Genomic DNA, 17,242 nt, shown 5'->3' with positions numbered 1-17,242 from the left:
ATTTTGTTGTTTTAGTCTTAACTGCATTTACACAATTTTAAAATGCACTTAGAGGACTTTCATCTTAGATATATTTACGTATAAGATTTGTTTTCTTAAAATGTGATATAAAATATACAGCAAAATAATCTTTGTGTGAAACATTTTTTATTTGGTATAGGAATAAATATACACACCTTTGTCTTAAGTCACTGAAAAAGTATTGCAGAATTATTTTAGATTATAGTTTAGTAATTAGAATCCATTTTAAAATGAAAAAAAAAACAGTGAAGGGTTGGTTTTTAAATGAAATCATATGGAGGATCCCTCCATAATATACAAATGGGCATGTGTTTTCTGATAGACCAAAATTTTTATTTTTGCAAGTTTCATCCTCTGTGCAAGAATAAAGTTTCTTCTTTATTTTAACCCACAGTTCAGACACAGTTATCATTATATTAAATTCCACCTCTTCTGAAGATGAATTTTACTGAGCTTCTAATGCTATGTTGTAATCTCAGCATATGAAATGCTGCATTATAATCCTCAGAAGCAAACCTTCAAGTTTTAGAAAACATATCAGAAGACCTAAGAGAATATGTAGTTTGTGGGAGATGGCCATGTGCAGGTGAAAGAAAAAACAGCTTAGGCCAGAAGTCAGAAAATTTGAGTCCTAATCTTAATTTTGGTTAGTTTGATCTTGGTTTAGCCTGAACTTACTAAAGCATAAAAGATGAAGCTATTAAGTTTTCCACAAATTTGCCATATGCTATTATTAAGATTTTTTTTTTAATGTGAAAGCAATATATTACTACTGCTAAAGCTAGAAAAATGTTAAGTAACAACATTTGGCAGAAATCTTGATTCATTCTGTTAGACCTAGAGTGTCATTATAAACATAAGCAATTTTCACTTTCTAATAAAAAAAAAGCCTTCATTTTAAGCATTTTAGTATTTTACCAAGGAGCCTGACAGTTCAGAACAAATATTGATTAAAGTTTTTGAAAATAAGGATTGCTTTTAAACTCTTTTTTTCTAGTTATTACTTATAGGCAATGATATAAATTACAAAGCCAGGGAATGACTGTCACTTCCCGTCCAAATGTTATAAAATAGTAAATTTATGAACAAATAGCAGGTTCACCTCACACTTGGCCAGTGTGACTTGTAGAGATACATGTCGAAGTGCATAAGGGAAACAGCGAAGCCCATAGTGAAAGCCACAGCTGCAGAAACGTGGTGGGTGAGCCAGCAGAAATGGGAGCCTCCAAATTTCTCACAAGGCATTTTTTGCTTTGTTTATGATTTAATTTTAATTGCATAAATAATGCAGGATAAATTCTCTCTGAGAGGGCCTTCTCCATAAATTCACTCACAGCCAAGGAACAGAGTACAAGTGAAAGTTCCTCGTCAGCCAGCTCCACCCAGTCACGTTCCTGGGTAGCAACCACCAAGAGGTGGCCACTGCTGATTTGATGTGCAGCCTTTGGCTCCTTCTTCTCTGGGTTCACATACATGAATGCAAGCAAATCATCATAGTTTCGCTTTCTGACCTTTTGAAATAAATGAGACCATAACTTATGCCCTTATATAAACATACACAGACACACAGAATTAAACTAAAACTCGCTTTTTCATTCGATTTCATAGAGAACTTTCATATTAGGACATATATATGTAATTCCGTATTTTTAAGTCTTACATGATGCTCCATAATCCATTTAGTCATTCTCCATCATCATTTCTGCCTTTTCAATTCTCACTATAATAAACATTAAACACCTTTGTTGGACTATTTCTGCACAAGTGTAAGCATGTTTCTAGGAATCGCTATACAGATGTGGAATTCCTGGGTTGAAGGAGACATGATTTAAAAATTTTGATAGATATTTCCTAATTTCCCTCCAATCTATGCCCCTAAAGTCCCCGTTTGCTGACGTGCTACATAGCATTTCATATATTTGGACATCATAATGTTTGCCAGTCTGATGAGTAAAATAGTGTCTTATTGTGTGAGAAGATTTTCATTTGTTTATAAGCCATTTGTATTTCTTAATTAAAGAAACTTGCTTATAATTTTATTAGATGCCTTGTTAATTTTATAAAGATCCTTTATAAATCATTTTTCCATGATATATATGTTTTATATAGTGCAAATATGTTACCTGGTCTGACATCTGCCTTTTGCCTATTTTGATTTTGCCTTATAGGGGGTTTAAAGGTGAATATAGGTCAATAGGTCTGCATTTTCCTTTATGAATTCTTGGTTTTGTGTCTTCCTTACAATTTTGTGTCTGTATTTTGTGTTTTTATTTTCTTCTAATGGTTTTAAAAAATTATTTTCACTTGGCTCTTTAATCCTCTTGGAATTAATCTGTATATGTTGTGAGGTGGAAATCTAACTTGATTCTTTTCTCTTCTTCAGTTGAATAGCTAGTTATTCCTGTGGTGTCCCTTAAAGAGTTTTCCCCCACTGATTTGAAATTCCTTTTCTGGTGTACATGGCGAATTCCTTTCCAATGTAGATTGGTCTAAGAGATGTTGCAAAACACCCAAAAGGCTGTAATAAATTTAATCTTCAAAATTTTAAAACCATCTTGCGCTCCAAAGACTTCCAATATTATTCTGTTTCTAATTTCAGAGCATGTCAAGTATCGAAATAGTAATATGCATGGCCTGGTTATGGTTCTAATTTAGAAGGCTAATTCAACACTGTTCTAGGACGAAGCTGCCTTTTATTTTGTCGTGTCCTGCTCGAAGCAGGAGAGCAGTTTCGGGCAGCCATAGTCTCCAGAGTAGAGGACGGCTGTACAGAGCTTTTCAAATGCATCACATAACCAAGTGGTAACTGACCACCAGCAATATAAGGTTATTTGTAAAAGTGATGAGTCCCTGCCATCCATCATTTGAAAAAGTAAAATGCATCTTTTTTTTTTCTTGCTCAATACTTAATGGAATGCGAATTACTTTTTTTTTTTTTTTTTTCACAAAGCAACCAGTCAATATGAGAACCTTCAATCTGCTTGCATATTAGTCGAATTCACTCTGGACAAACATGCAAATATTTTGTTGCCAACACTCCTCAAAACGTTAGCTACATAAAAAGTACAGAAATACAAATAATGAACAGTCAGTAGAGCTGAGATCCAGGTGGGTTAATGTTCTTCTTCTACTTCCCAGAGTTTGAGACAGGGCCTGAAGTAACCGTGAAGCACTAACACTTCATCTTTTCGTTTCATTCCAAAATATCTTCGGTAGCCACCAATAATCACAGAGTCTCTACTCCATTATACACATGAAAATATACTATATTGTGGAATCTTGAGGTGAAATCTGGAGAACGTTTTGTCCTCAAAATGTGCATTGAAATACAAGAATTTCTCCCAGGAGACTATTCTATCTTGAAAATCAATTTGCTTGCATATCAAAACGTGGCCATTTAAATATAGTGAAGACTTTTGATCACCAGCTAGTATGACTCTATGTTTGGAACCAAATGGACTTCAGGTACTCAATAGAGTTTTAAGATGCAATTACTCTATGTACTTCATGCTGTATCAAGCTTTTGGCTGACCCCACCACCCCATCCATCCTCCCTGCTTTCATTTTTATTCTGTTTTCATGTATGTGTGGTTTATTTGAATAAATTCACCAAAGGAATGCGTGTGAGCAAAAGTGATGTATTCAACTTTTGCTTAATCTGCTTAAAAAGAAATTGCTTGTCTTCTTTAACTCTTCCCTGTTACCAAGGGCTGGAACACGGATGTGACAGTGACCCACATCTATTGATCAGATAACAACTCAAAGAACAGCAGAGAGTCACAAGATGAAAGGAACCTGGGGCTTTGAATGGACCACATGGATGAGAGCTTCCGGGCTTGGGCTCAGATAACTCTTTCTGGGAATGGCTGGACAGTAAATGTGTGAGGTTTTGTGGGTCATAAGTTCCCCGTTCAACTCTGCCACTGCAGTGTGAAAGCAGCTGTAGATAATGCTTGAGTATGAATGAGTCAATGAATGAGTGTTGCTGTGTTGCTGTAAAACTATTTAATGGACACCGAAGATTGAGCTTTATGTAATTTTCATGTGCAACACAATATACTTCCCTTGACTTTTTTTTTTCCAGTCATTTAAATATGTACAAACTGTTCTTACCTCAGGAACAGAAACAGACAGCAGGCTAGATTTGACGGGAGGTTGATTTTGCTGGCCCCCCGCACCTGGGCTATTCAGCTCTGGACTCTTATGAGGGACCAATAGACTTCCCCTTCTTGAAGTCACAGTACTTTGGGGTTTCTTGACAAAGGGAACTTAGCCTATATGCTCCATAATGCACACCTGTACAAAGTTACCGCCAGCGGGCTTAAGCAAAGCACTTTTAGATGACTGGAGGCTTTCCCAAACAGAGGGAACTCAAAAGATGTCAAGAAAGCATGCTTTCTCCCCTCTCCTCCTGAGAATGTGTTAAATATGTTTAGAGAATCAGCCTAATTATTTTCACAATATTTTTAATGCTGTTCTTTTTGTATTTTAACCCCCTTTAAAAAAAAAGTATTGACATACCTTTAGACACGGTATTGTTTGGGTTTTGATGCTTATGTTTTTTTTAAGTCATGGAAAAATGGTGATTAATTTATAAGGATTACTGTTTTCTAGCTCACTTCCTCCTGCCTCTCCCCCAAACCCCACAAAATTCAAACTATTTTTTCCATTGTTTTCTTTTAAAATAATCAACAGTAAACATTTATGGGACACCTGCATGCAAAATCCTGTGCCAAGAACTGCATTGAATTTGATTTAAAAGACATGATCCTTGCCTAGCTTAGAAACTTGTTAAGAAAGCCCCAGAAAACAAACATACCTCATCTAAAATGTTCTAAGGTGTCTGATATAAAGATTGCTTGAATCCAGTAAATCTGTAAATCATCTGTAGAAATTGCATGAGGGAGCATAAAGACGATAAAGGGCCATTTTATGTGTCTGCTAAAAATTTTGTAACCATATTACCAACATCCTTCCCGAAAACATGCAAAAAGATCATTATTTCAGAAATTTGAGCCTGATTGAAAAACAGCATTTTCACCTCTTACATCAGACATTTTCAAGTTTTATGCCAAAAACCTCTGGGTTTCAAGAGAGATTTTTAGGGCTTCCATTGGAAAAAAAAAAAAACAAAAAAACAAAAACAGCAAGAGTAAACACAGGAGTTGTTAGCTCATCTTTCCTGGTCCAGGCCTTCCTGAAACCTGCCTCTGGTCCTCCACCTTTACACTCTTTTGGAAAACTCTTGAAGGGAGAGGGGGTTTGGAAGAGACGAGTTTTGAGAATAAACTTGTCATATGTGGCAGTGAGGTAATTCTTGAGAGAGAAGCCTCTACCTCTCTCCTAAGACCAATTCTTGCCCAAGTGTCTCGGCTCCAGACTACCCCGGCAGGCAACTTATTGGGGTGGAGTGGTGGAGTGGAGCAGTTGGGCCTTCACCTAGAACTATACAGTGATCCTAAGTAATTAGCTATCTGTTTGTTTTGATATTCATTGATCTTTGCTAAGTGTGCTTTGATGTTGTCAGCTACTACAAATCCTGTTTTAGAAGGGAGTGTGGGCTATACAAGAAAGGGAAAAGGAAAAAAGGTGTTTATGCCAATGAATTGTGCAATTTAAATAGCCCAAAGTCTAGGATAAGAGAAGCCCTGTAATATCCAAATATCACAGTTTTTTTTTTCTTGGACCTGCAGTAGCGGTCAGCTCAAGACAGAATGTCCTAATGCTGCTCTTCTGGACTCTTATAAATGGGGACATAGTTATGGAATAAAAAAATTTACATCATATGCACATGGCACTTACTACATGCCCATGTACCATCGTAGGCACTTAACTCATGTCATTCTCACAGCCATCCTTTGGGGTAAGCACCTATTAGTGCCCATTTTGTAGAAGAGGACGCCTAGGCCTAGAATTGCCCTAAGTCACGGGTTGATCACTGGTGGAGTTAGGATTTGAATGCCGTCAGGCAGGTGCCAGAGCTCATTTGCTGAATCACCTAATTCTGACTAACCGCCTCTCTGAAGGTACGCTGGAAGGGTAGAGAGAAAGAACGTTACTTGACTGCATCATTGTAGGCACAGCTAAATACGTGGTTGCACACCTTTTGGCTCCTCATGCAGCAGCAGGAAATTTGACACCAGTGTGTTTGCTTTCCTTTCTGTATGTGACCTTGGTGGGGAGCAGATAGACTCTCAGTGTCACCCAGAATGTGCTGACTTCCCACAGCTCCGACATCATTGCAAAAGGCTGTACTTCCTGTTAAATTTCATGTGTGTGTTCACACTCAAAAGCTAATAACTGCTGACTCTTCTGTGGGTTCTCTCAATCTGGAGAACATCCTTCCTACCAGGCGGTGAAGTGGTTCAGCAATGAAAAACAACATACTTTGGAACACCCCCAGCGATCTGGAAATGTTGCTCTGTTATAGGAATAGACACAGCATGATTGTAAGTGGCATATCCCAAGTGGGGTGAAAACCAGTCGTTTGACTGAGAGGCCTAAAGAGATGATAGTGGCTCCTACAACTTCATGAATTTCTTGCTGTTTTGTCTTGTCTTGTTTTGTTTTGTCTTGTTTTTGTTTGGGATAGCTTCTAGGCCTCCCTCTAATATTCGTGTAGTCCAAGGCAAAAGTACAAATGGACGCCTACACACCATATGTCTAAATATTTAAAAGTTACAAATCAAGCTAAAAACACTGTTAAATAAAATATGTCACATCCCTCTACCTTGACAACTATACTATCATGATGAAAAATCAAAAACTATTTAAAGTTATGATTTTTCTTTGAAAAATATTGAAGACAAGTTGGTTTAATTGTTACTGCACATGTCTGGATGTTTTGTTGTTGGACTAGCAATGTTAAATGAGTAATAAAATGAAAGAGACACAATTTGTAATTTATTATGTATTTATTTAGTTAAATTTATTTTCCTTGTCTTCATTTCAGTAAAGATCACTGTGTTATTATGATCGATATGCTCTCATAACTTGTGTTCTGAAGGAATTCAAATAAAAAGTAATTCTACTAAAAGTGTCCAAGATATATTGAATATATGAAATAAGTGAATATATTTTCATCAAGAATGTACATTAAAGCAAATATAGAAAATTTTAGGTTTAAAGTTATTTTAATATAGTTTATATATTTTTAATATATATTGTTATGAAGTGCTATTTCATTCTAAAACATTATATGTAACATTCAAATAGAAAAGAAAAATTAATAATTAATGAATATAGGGTTTTAAATAAAGCTGAAATTTTATTTAATATTTTGGAAAATTAATTTAGAATATTCCATATAAATAAAATTATCTGTTCATGCTAGTGTTCAAGGCATAGCTGGTTGTCAGTGTAAAGTATTGATATCTGATTTCATGAATGACAGTCTAGATCTACACACTTATCAATCTTTAAGTGTTATAAATTGTTTAATATTGCAAAATGTTCTGTCACTGCCAGGTGCAACCACTGCAAAGATTTGCTAAACATTGAATATCTTGTATTGGAGAAGCAAGAAAGTGATGCCAGGCACTTCTGGAAAACAAATACTATATGAAGCAAGGCTAGATTGCATTCAGAGGATTTGCTGAGTTGATTAACTTATCTTTTCTCTCTGCTCTTGAAAGAAATGCTCACCTCTAATGTTCTTAGCAGGATAACCAAAACCTTTCCAATATTTGGAAGTGATTACCTTTTATCCTCAGGTTATACAACAAACAATGTGTAGAAGAATTCCTATGGGCCCTGAATGGTATTGGTCACAACAGCAGATTTTTTGGTTTAAAGTCATTCTAATGAGTGCTAAGTCCTATACAACAGAGGCACTGTGTGCTCTTTAATATAGTTACCTGCACACATGTGTGTGATGTAGGTACTTTCAAAGAAAGGTTCAGGACAGTGGCCCCTTGCCTGGGTCTAAGGGTGATACTGGTTGTTTCGAGTGCTTTTAAATTTTTTGCATTTATTTACGTACTGATTAACTGACTTCTAAAAAATTTATTAAACTTGGGTTCTCTGATGAATCAAAATGAAATCACACTTACTGAATAATTCCCATGAGTTTATCCTCTGATGAGCCTACAATGATTAATGCATGTGACAACACCTGAAGTGACAGAAAGGAGTGTCATTTTTAACAGGGCAACATACATTTTTAAGAGGGGCAATTATTACAGAGCCGTTCTTAGGAAACAATATTTTCACTGAGGGTCAGGGGATTATACACTCGAGCGAAGTCAGCTTTTCTGTTTTTTTTTTTTTTTTTAAAGATTTTATTTATTTATTCATGATAGTCACAGAGAGAGAGAGAGAGAGGCAGAGACACAGGCAGAGGGAGGAGCAGGCTCCATGCACCGGGAGCCCGACGTGGGATCCGATCCCGGGTCTCCAGGATCGCGCCCTGGGCCAAAGGCAGGCGCCAAACCGCTGCGCCACCCAGGGATCCCGCGAAGTCAGCTTTGCAAATTATTTCCCTTAAGATGAATGAGGAGACAGCTGATTATGGGCACTGCATATGGCTACTACCACTTACCAGCCTTATTCACAGGCAATCATGAGCTCCACAAAATGCTTTTTATTTCCTTCAACACCATGTTTTTCAACATGTAGCTTGTGAACTGCCTTAAGCAGGGGTACTTGTTAAAAATGCACATTCCAGATCCCAACTATACATGCTGAAAGTCAGGTTTCCTGGGCTTAGGCCCTATGGCAATGCTAACACAGATGTTTCTCAAATCATACTTAGGGAAAAAATTGATTTAGGGCAGTGGCGCTTAAGCTTTTTAAATTATACACCCTGATTAGTAAAAAATATTTTGGGCAGACGTCTCTAATATATAATCATGTATTTGTAAATAGTCTATGTGCACTATTGTCCTATTATATCATGTTAATTCTAAAACACAAAAAAAAATTTTTTTAAAGGCAAAGGTAAGTAATATTTTTAAAATATCTTTTTCTCTCAGTGAAACAAAAATATTTTTTGCTTCCAGCAAAATATAATTGTTAATAAGTAAATATATATTAATATGATCAACAGGTTTTAGTGAAAGTTTTATAATTTGAATTGCTTCATAATTAAAAAAATCTTGGCTTAATAATAATTTAAAAGTTGGGGCTCAAGTTCAGGTTAATTAGAGACTTGTTTTTCATGTCATCTCAAAAAAAGATACTTCAAGACAAGACAGATTCACACAGAATAGGTCAATTTCAGACCACATTTACCATTTGTTTTCGGCCCACCCACAATTAAAAGAAGAGTTTGCTTAAAATTATGCTTACAAGTCTTTGGGGATCCCTGGGTGGCTCAGCGGTTTAGCACTGGCCTAGGGTGTGATCCTGGAGTCCCAGGATCGAGTCCTACATCAGGCTTCCTGCATGGAGCTTGCTTCTCCCTTTGCTTGTGTCTCTGTCTCTCTCTGTGTCTCTCATGAATAAATAAATAAAATCTTTTTAAAAAAATTATGCTTACAAGTCTTCCTTGATATCAATCAGTTCTTATAAATTAATCACATGTTGCATTTTTATTTTCAACAACTGACTTTAATAATTCGCTTAAACTCTTTGAGAAATTTTTAAAAAGATGTGAAAATTTCTGTTTTCAAGTTTTTAAAGTGTGATTGGAGTTTCAATAGGCAATACAAGTCATTTTAAGGAGCAAAATCACACAATGGTGGGTACACTTGTAAATCATGAGTGTCTTTTGGAAAGCAGTTACTTTCTCAATTATTGTTAAATGTCATCTTTACCTGAAGGGGGCAGATGAAGAGTGTTTTATGCTTTTTGTTCTTAAATAACAGCTAAGGTAGATTCCCATTGAAAGTCATATCCTCAAGAAGATAAACAAATGACCATGGCTTTTAAAGCTGAAGTTTCAGAGTTGTAAAGGAAATGGTGAAAATGATGAGGCTGCCAAGAAGTGAGCATAAGCTAGATATTGGGAGACCTGTGTTTTATGTCCACTGCTTTCATTTGTATCCCATAAAAAAAGAGCAGTCATGGATGCTAATTGCTGACATTGCCAATTCACTGTGGGAAGGGTATGGAGGCCTCTGGGATAATTGGGTGCGTAGTGGAATTCTTTACTGTGAGGGAGAATAGTAACAATAGCAAGAGCTCATAATTATGGAACACTTAGGTGCCAGGCACTGTCCAGGGTTTTATATGAATCACTTCATTTCTTACACAATGTCCTGGCACAGTCCTAGAATCAGGTTTTTCTGGATGAGGAATCTGAGTTCAAGGTCATATAGCTACTAAATAATGGAGCCAGGAGTCTGGCATGTTAGGGATTTCATTTGTGGATCTGGGGATTTAAAATGCAGGCCTGGCCCTGGACCTACGATTATGACTCAACTCTGACTTCCCAGTAAGATGGAGGAGGTACTAGAGGGTGCCTGGGGGGCTGAATGCTACACACTCAGGAAACCGACCAATCTCCTGTGGAAGGTGCCCTCTGCAATCTTAAATCTGCAAATAGAGCAGAGGCTAAAATAGCTGATCTTGTCAGCTGATCTTGTGGAGCATTGATTTCCTGAAGACTACAGCCTTCTTTTTTTTTTTTTTTTTTTGACTACAGCCTTCTTGGCAGGATTTCCCCGGTTGTTTTGGATCTCATTTACTTCAGAATGTGTTTCTTTAATTTCTGTGACATATAGAGATGCAATATTAGTGGCTGGGGCAATTTCTTGCCCCATTATAAATATTAGTTTATGTTTTCTTGGAGGGCTTCCTCTGATTGAGTCAATACTTTAGCATCCATTCTATTCCAGGCATTGTGCTTGATTCTTGAGATACAGTGGTTTCAAAAATCTGTCCCTTGCCCTCAGTCTAGACAGAAAGAGGTAAGTGGGTAGGTAGTTAATATAGCACGTTGAGATTGTTTTTAGGGCTAAAACAGCGTGCAGAGACTTGGAAAGACAGAAAGTTTCCCAAAGGGATGATTTGAAGATAGCTAGGTGGAGAGGTACGGGCTGCAGAGACTTCATTCACGTGTGTATCATCATACTTCAAAATAGGTATCATGTGCTTCCTATCTCTTTCCTCACTTCTGTCCTTGCCCAATACCCTCTTCACAGATTTCCTTTCATTGTTCTTCTGTTTTTAATTCCTTTCTTCCTTTAAAACAGAATCACTTTCTTATGTTCAGAAGTATATTATTAGCAATAAACAAAAGGAGATGAGCAAATCTTCACCAATAGTCCTTACCGAAGATTAAGAGTTCTCTGTTTAAAGTCATTGAAAATTATTGCAGTAATCAGTGTGAGGTACCAGAGAGATCTAAAATTCTAAGGGCATTAAATCATGGGCACTCCCACCCTCAGTGTTTAATTCTTATAGTTTTTAAACCACACACACACACACACACACAATCTTATTGTTACAAACACTGCTACCTTGAGAAAGCTAGAAAATAAGATAAGCAAAAATTAAGAAAAGAAAAGCACTATATTCCCACCATTGGAGATTATCTTTAATATCTTTTTGATTTGCTTTCAGATACTTTTTTATATATGGATGTATTTTTATAAAAAATGAAATGATTGCAAAGCAAGTTGTTTTGTATCTTGGTTTTCTAATGATCTTTCCCTTTGTGAGTCAAAATTTTAATCTTATCTAATAGTCTATCTTGAATCAGATTTTCTCAATTATCTTCATAATACCATTTAGAGCTAGTAGGTCCTACGTGTTGAATCTAGCTTTTATGGCTCTTGGTTTTCTTATATTCTAGCATCATCCTTAATTTTTTCCTCCATTGTACACTGACTTGTTGAACAGATCCGACCAAGGACCCCAACAGAATGATTCGTCTTGGTTTTGTCTGGGCGTCTTCTGGTGCTATCATTGAACTTCCCCCATCCACACTATTTTCTTATGCTGAAAGTTTGGTTTAAACTTCTGCTCAAAAAAAAAAATAAAAAAATAAAAAAATAAACTTCTGCTCAGGTTATGTTAAACATTTTGGCTAGAATATGCCACAGGTGACAGTTTGTGTTTTTTTGTGTGTCACATCAGGAGACATAATGTTTGATGGCTCCACCATTCAGGGGGCTAAATTTGAGCACTGGATTCGGGTGTTGAAAATCTGGTCGCTTTGTGAACGTACACTTATGTTTTTCTCCTGTGACTAGAAAGAAATCTTTAGTATTGCTTTGGCACTTTATAACAGTTAGATTCCCCATAAAACATGCACTTAATGCTTTTTAACACTACTTGACAACCCTTGCCTAGGTCAATAATTTCATTAGGGATCAACAATGATTAAAATCTAATTCAATCCTTCCTTTTCTCTTAGTAGGTAATACTTTTCTATGAAATAACACTTTCTTTCATCAAGTGGTGTTGTTTTGTTTTGTTTTGGTTTGGTTACTCTGTAATATAGTCTAACTGGGGCAGCAAAATAAATGTTTAATATTCCCCATTAGATACATGTTTTCAAAGGAAAAAACTTACTTAATAACTGCCTCAAATGGTGACATCTGGTGAGGAGGGCTTCTTTTTTCAGTATCATTCTCTATTCATGGATTTTCACTGATTCAATCAATGTTCCTATATCCTTGAAACATTTCTGGTCTAAAAAGTTTTAAGTTGAGTAATTCAGTATCAGTTGTTTTACACTGAAGTGCTACTTAAGAGAAACAGATACAGCCAATTCTACAATTTTATGAATATTTTGAAAAAATGAGATTGACAAGATGGTGAAAATCCCTTTCATTACACATGACGAGCCACCTGGCTCAGAGTATGCCCTTCCCCGGTTGCAGTGTGTGAAGTTCAGTCTGTCAGCCTCACAAGATGAAAATGAATTTACTCTTGGAAAAATGGATTTACAAGGCTGAAAGGGAGGCACCATTTCACTAACTGTTCTCTTGTACCATAGGCAAGATAAGATGTCTCTATTTAGAGAATTTTTCTTTTTTATTTCACAATGCAGATATGGAACTTCAGATTTTTTCTTACCCATTTTAAAAAAATGAGTTGATAAACAGCTGACTACTGGCTTAGTGGTGCAGCTCATCACATAGCACATACATTGGAAAGAGGTATATATTTATTTGCTTGTTATTCTGTCTTCTAAAGTGAAGTCAGGGATCCCTGGGTGGCGCAGCGGTAAACCAAGAAGAACATGAAAATGACAAACGTGTGTGAGCGGGTATATATAAGCATGCATACATGCATGCATTCACAGAAAGATGTATTATTGAATTGTAATGTTACTGAATGTCTTGACTTCAGCACTGAAAGTCTCGTGTCTGGGTAAACACTCCAGTCCCAGGCAAAAAGGGATGGTTGGCCACCCTAAAGTTACCAGATAGAAACCACATGGGATTCAGCAACAGATCTCTGATCAGTCTTCCTGTTCTTGACTCAGACATTTAATAAGGCCTTTAATTCAGACATGAGTTAATATGTCAAACTGGCAGGAAAATAACTTATTAAGTACATAAGAATATGAATTCAAGTAAGTATGAGGAATGCACTAAAAGTCTTTAAAACTGCCAGTATGAAAAGGATCAAGAATTGTACTCCCTATTTTTTCTTCAGAAGAGGTAATATAGCTGCCAGTATTTCTGAATATTCCAGCCAAAGCTTGGAAAATAGCATGGCGGAAGGTACGAGGTACTTGAGTTGATTTTCACGATGGAATTTTATTTATACAGAGACCATTCATTGACTGTTTAGTTAGAAAAGACCTTAAAGAGTTATATAATCTATCTTTCCACATCTAGTCAAGGCCACAATTAGATCATGATGGGATTCTACCCAATATATTTTTAAAGACCCTCAAATAAAGAGATGTTCCATTATTAATTTTATGCCTCGCCTGAAACTCTCATCCTTTATATGGAACTAATTACTTTTCTGGTTGATGCTAGAGAGTGTGAATAGCCAGAAACCATTCTCTGACAAAGGTTAGAAGATTATTTTTTCAATTTCCTTTAAGTATTTTAATTCTAGAAGCTTTTAACTTTTCTTCAAAGTTTGTACTTTTAAACTTTTGATTACATCTGTGCTCTGCTCCAAATCCCTAATGCATACATTTGGGTATGTTCTGCATTCCTAATAGCTCCTAGGTGATGCTGATGGTTCAAGGACCATAGTCTTGCTTGCTTGCTTAATTGAAGTATAGTTGACACACAATGTTACATAAGTTTTAAATGTACAACATAGTGATTCAGCAACTCTGTACATTATCCTATGTTCACCACAAGGATAACTACCATCTGTCACCATACAACACTGTTACAACACCGCTGACTACATTCCCTATGCTGTAACTTTCATACCTGTGATTTATTCATTCTGTAACTGGAAACCTATATACCTCCCACTCCCCTTCACCCATTTGCCCCTCCCCCCACTGCCTTGCCCTCTGGCATCCACCAGTTTGCTTATTCTGTATTTATGGGTCTATTTTTGCTTTTTTTTGTTTATTTGCTTTGTGTTTTTTTTTAACCACACGTTGAAGAGCAAGGTTGCAAAGAACTTAGTTATAGCTTACTTCAGACTTTTCTTCTTAACCTAGAAAGACAAATAGTACCCAGTTAGATACAGTCTTTACAGAAAGCAGTGGACATAGATAGAGATGGAAAAACTATTTTAAGGGTATTATTGGTATAGAGAAATATTTGTAAAAACAAAATAAGAAAGCTATTTCTGTAACATAGTGACTAGACTGCGATATAAATATGAATACTATATACAATGGTGACTTATCCTGTAATTGCTGATTGCTTTAGTTATGAATTTTTAATTCACACTTTATAACTAGATTTAGACTTATTTTACTCCCCTTTGATGAAATTATTTTTCTCTACTTATTTTTTCTTTTTCTTTTTTTTTTTAAATGATTTTATTTGTTCATGACAGAGAGAGAGAGAGGCAGAGACATAGACAGAGAGAGAAGCAGGTTCCTTGCAGGGAGCCTAAAGGGGGACTCGATCCCAGGATCCCAGAACCGTGACCTGAGCCCAAGGCAGACGTTCAACTGCTGAGCTACCCAGGTGTCCCAAGTTTTCATAACATGAATATATGAAATTACTTTATACAAAGAAAGTTCACATGTGGAAATGCAGTATTGCAAATACCATAAACCAAATACATTTTTATATTTTGTAATTCAAGCTAACATTTAGATTGGGGTGCCTGGGTGGCTCAGTCAGTTATACATGGGACTCTTGATTTTGTCTCAGGTCCTGATCTCAGGGCTGTGAGATTGAGCCCAGCCTGTGGCTCCATCCTGAGCGTGGAGTCTGCTTAGATTTCCTCTCTCCCTCTGCCCCACTCCACTGGAACAGCTGAGGGCAGCATGGAAAACCTCAAATGTCTCTGTGAGGAGGCCTACCAGAAGACATATCAAAACTGCAGAGGCAAGGCCTCTATCGTACTTCCAAATGCCAAGTCTCCCGCAGAGTACATCTGATTTGTCAAGCCTAGATCACATTCAGAATTCAAGCTGCAAGGCAGTCTGGAAAATGTAGATCTTAAGTTTCTAGTCTCTATGACCTGAGAAGGCCAACTAGAAAAGGGGTGGAATGAATGGTGGTCACCAATACTTTATACCCTGTCCTAGGACTATTGTTCTAGAATAGAAGCTCAACATCTACATGGGATGATGTTCTTTTTTGTCAATTCTGACAAGTCAGTATATCAATCTATCAACAGTCTTCCTGATCTTGGTCAAACCATAAAAGTTTGATATTCTCAGAAACATACCAGAATGAGGCAATCTTAGATTTGAAATAATCGTGTTATTTAAAGATTTTATTTATTTGAGAAGGAGAGAGTAAGCACAAGTGGGAGTGGGGAGGGGCAGAGGCAGAAGGAGAAGCGGGGAGCCCAGTGTGAGATCATGACCTGGGCCAAAGCCAGACACTTAACTGACTGAGACACCCAGGCGCCCCTTGAAATAATCACTTTATTTTTGGATCGGTGCCTTTATATGTATATATATATATATATATATATATATATATATATATATATATATTATTTTTTTTTTTTTTTTAGCTAGAAAATGCATTCTTCAGGTAAAATATCCCTTGGAAACATTATACATAAGTAAATAAATAAATAGCTACCCTCCTCAAAGTGGCGGTAGGGCTTGTTGGCAGAAATATTTTGGGCTTTCTGTGTATTCCAGGTGGTTGCTTAGGTCTTCCAGATTCCCTTAAAGTTAGCTTGAGACCATGTGATGGCTTTCCGGCCCTAAAACCCCTGTGGATCCTCCATTCCTTTCTTCCCATTACAGACAGTGGAGTCTGTGTATTGATACATAATAGCATCACACTATGATGACAGCTGGACCCTACGCTTACTAGATGGAAGAGGTCTTTTGCCTTATGCTGGTGTTTGTGGGGAGAGAAATAAACATTCATGATAGGATACCATTGAGATCGTATGCCATTGCAGCATAGCCTGGCTCTCTTGACAAATGTGGGCCTGAAGTCCTGCAGTCTCCACCTCTCATTCTTCCAATGCCAGCCTCTTTGCCTCTCCTTTTCTCTCTGCTTTCTACTTGCCTCCCAAGGCAAATCTACATCGCTACTTCCGGGTGCACAGTTTGTAAACCATTACTCTCGGCTTTTCAAGTACCCCCTCCTCTGGTTTTAAAAATATAAAAAACTGTGTGATAAATGAGTATTACTTTATAGATAAATGGAGGATAGGAGTGGGGTAGAAATGATGTTAAAATAGGCACAAGGGGTCCCAATTTCTGAAATAAAAATTACTACAGATACTATATCTAACCACTTGAAAATAGTATATTTGACTAGCAATAGAAATAAAGTTATATTAATCAAATAAATGGGAGCTATATTAATCAATCACAGAACATTCTACCTAATGAAGAACATTATCATAATATACTATAATTAATCAGCTCATGAAAAGCAATCTCAACAAATAGATCACAAAATTCAGAAGGGTTTATTTGAAAGATTGACAGGTTTTGGGGGGAACAGACCTATTGCATAACTCATCCAGGAATTTGATTACTTTCTTTTCCTCATCAAACATTTCCCTGCAATAATCTTAGGCACCAGAGATCAAGCAGTTGACCTCACTGATACATTGGAGGTCAGACTGTTTCTGTCAGCTTCTCTCTGGGATCCATGGTGTCCATGAATGTCTAGAAGGTCAGAAGGAAGAATGTTAATGGACTGAATATGGATCTATCTGCATTTACAAAGCAAGCTTCTAATCCATTCAC

General features: G+C 36.7%; 1 protein-coding gene and 1 long non-coding RNA gene across 2 annotated transcripts in view; one reads left to right on the top strand and one right to left on the bottom strand.

Moving 5' to 3' along the window:
* Window positions 1-17,242, top strand: part of LOC144309462 (uncharacterized) — a 186,917-nt gene that overhangs the window by 4,796 nt on the left and 164,879 nt on the right. The window lies entirely within an intron of this gene.
* LOC144309457 (outer dynein arm-docking complex subunit 2-like) overlaps window positions 17,014-17,242 on the bottom strand; it is a 271,308-nt gene continuing 271,079 nt past the window's right edge. Inside the window, exon 27 of the transcript XR_013375451.1 lies at window positions 17,014-17,161. The gene's annotated coding sequence lies outside the window, so the exon portion shown is untranslated. The remainder of the gene's footprint in view (window positions 17,162-17,242) is intronic.

The sequence above is a fragment of the Canis aureus genome, unplaced genomic scaffold, assembly GCF_053574225.1.
Source record: "Canis aureus isolate CA01 unplaced genomic scaffold, VMU_Caureus_v.1.0 NW_027326411.1_RagTag, whole genome shotgun sequence".
Classification (NCBI taxonomy): domain Eukaryota; kingdom Metazoa; phylum Chordata; class Mammalia; order Carnivora; family Canidae; genus Canis; species Canis aureus.
This window is presented reverse-complemented; position numbering and strand designations above follow the sequence as displayed.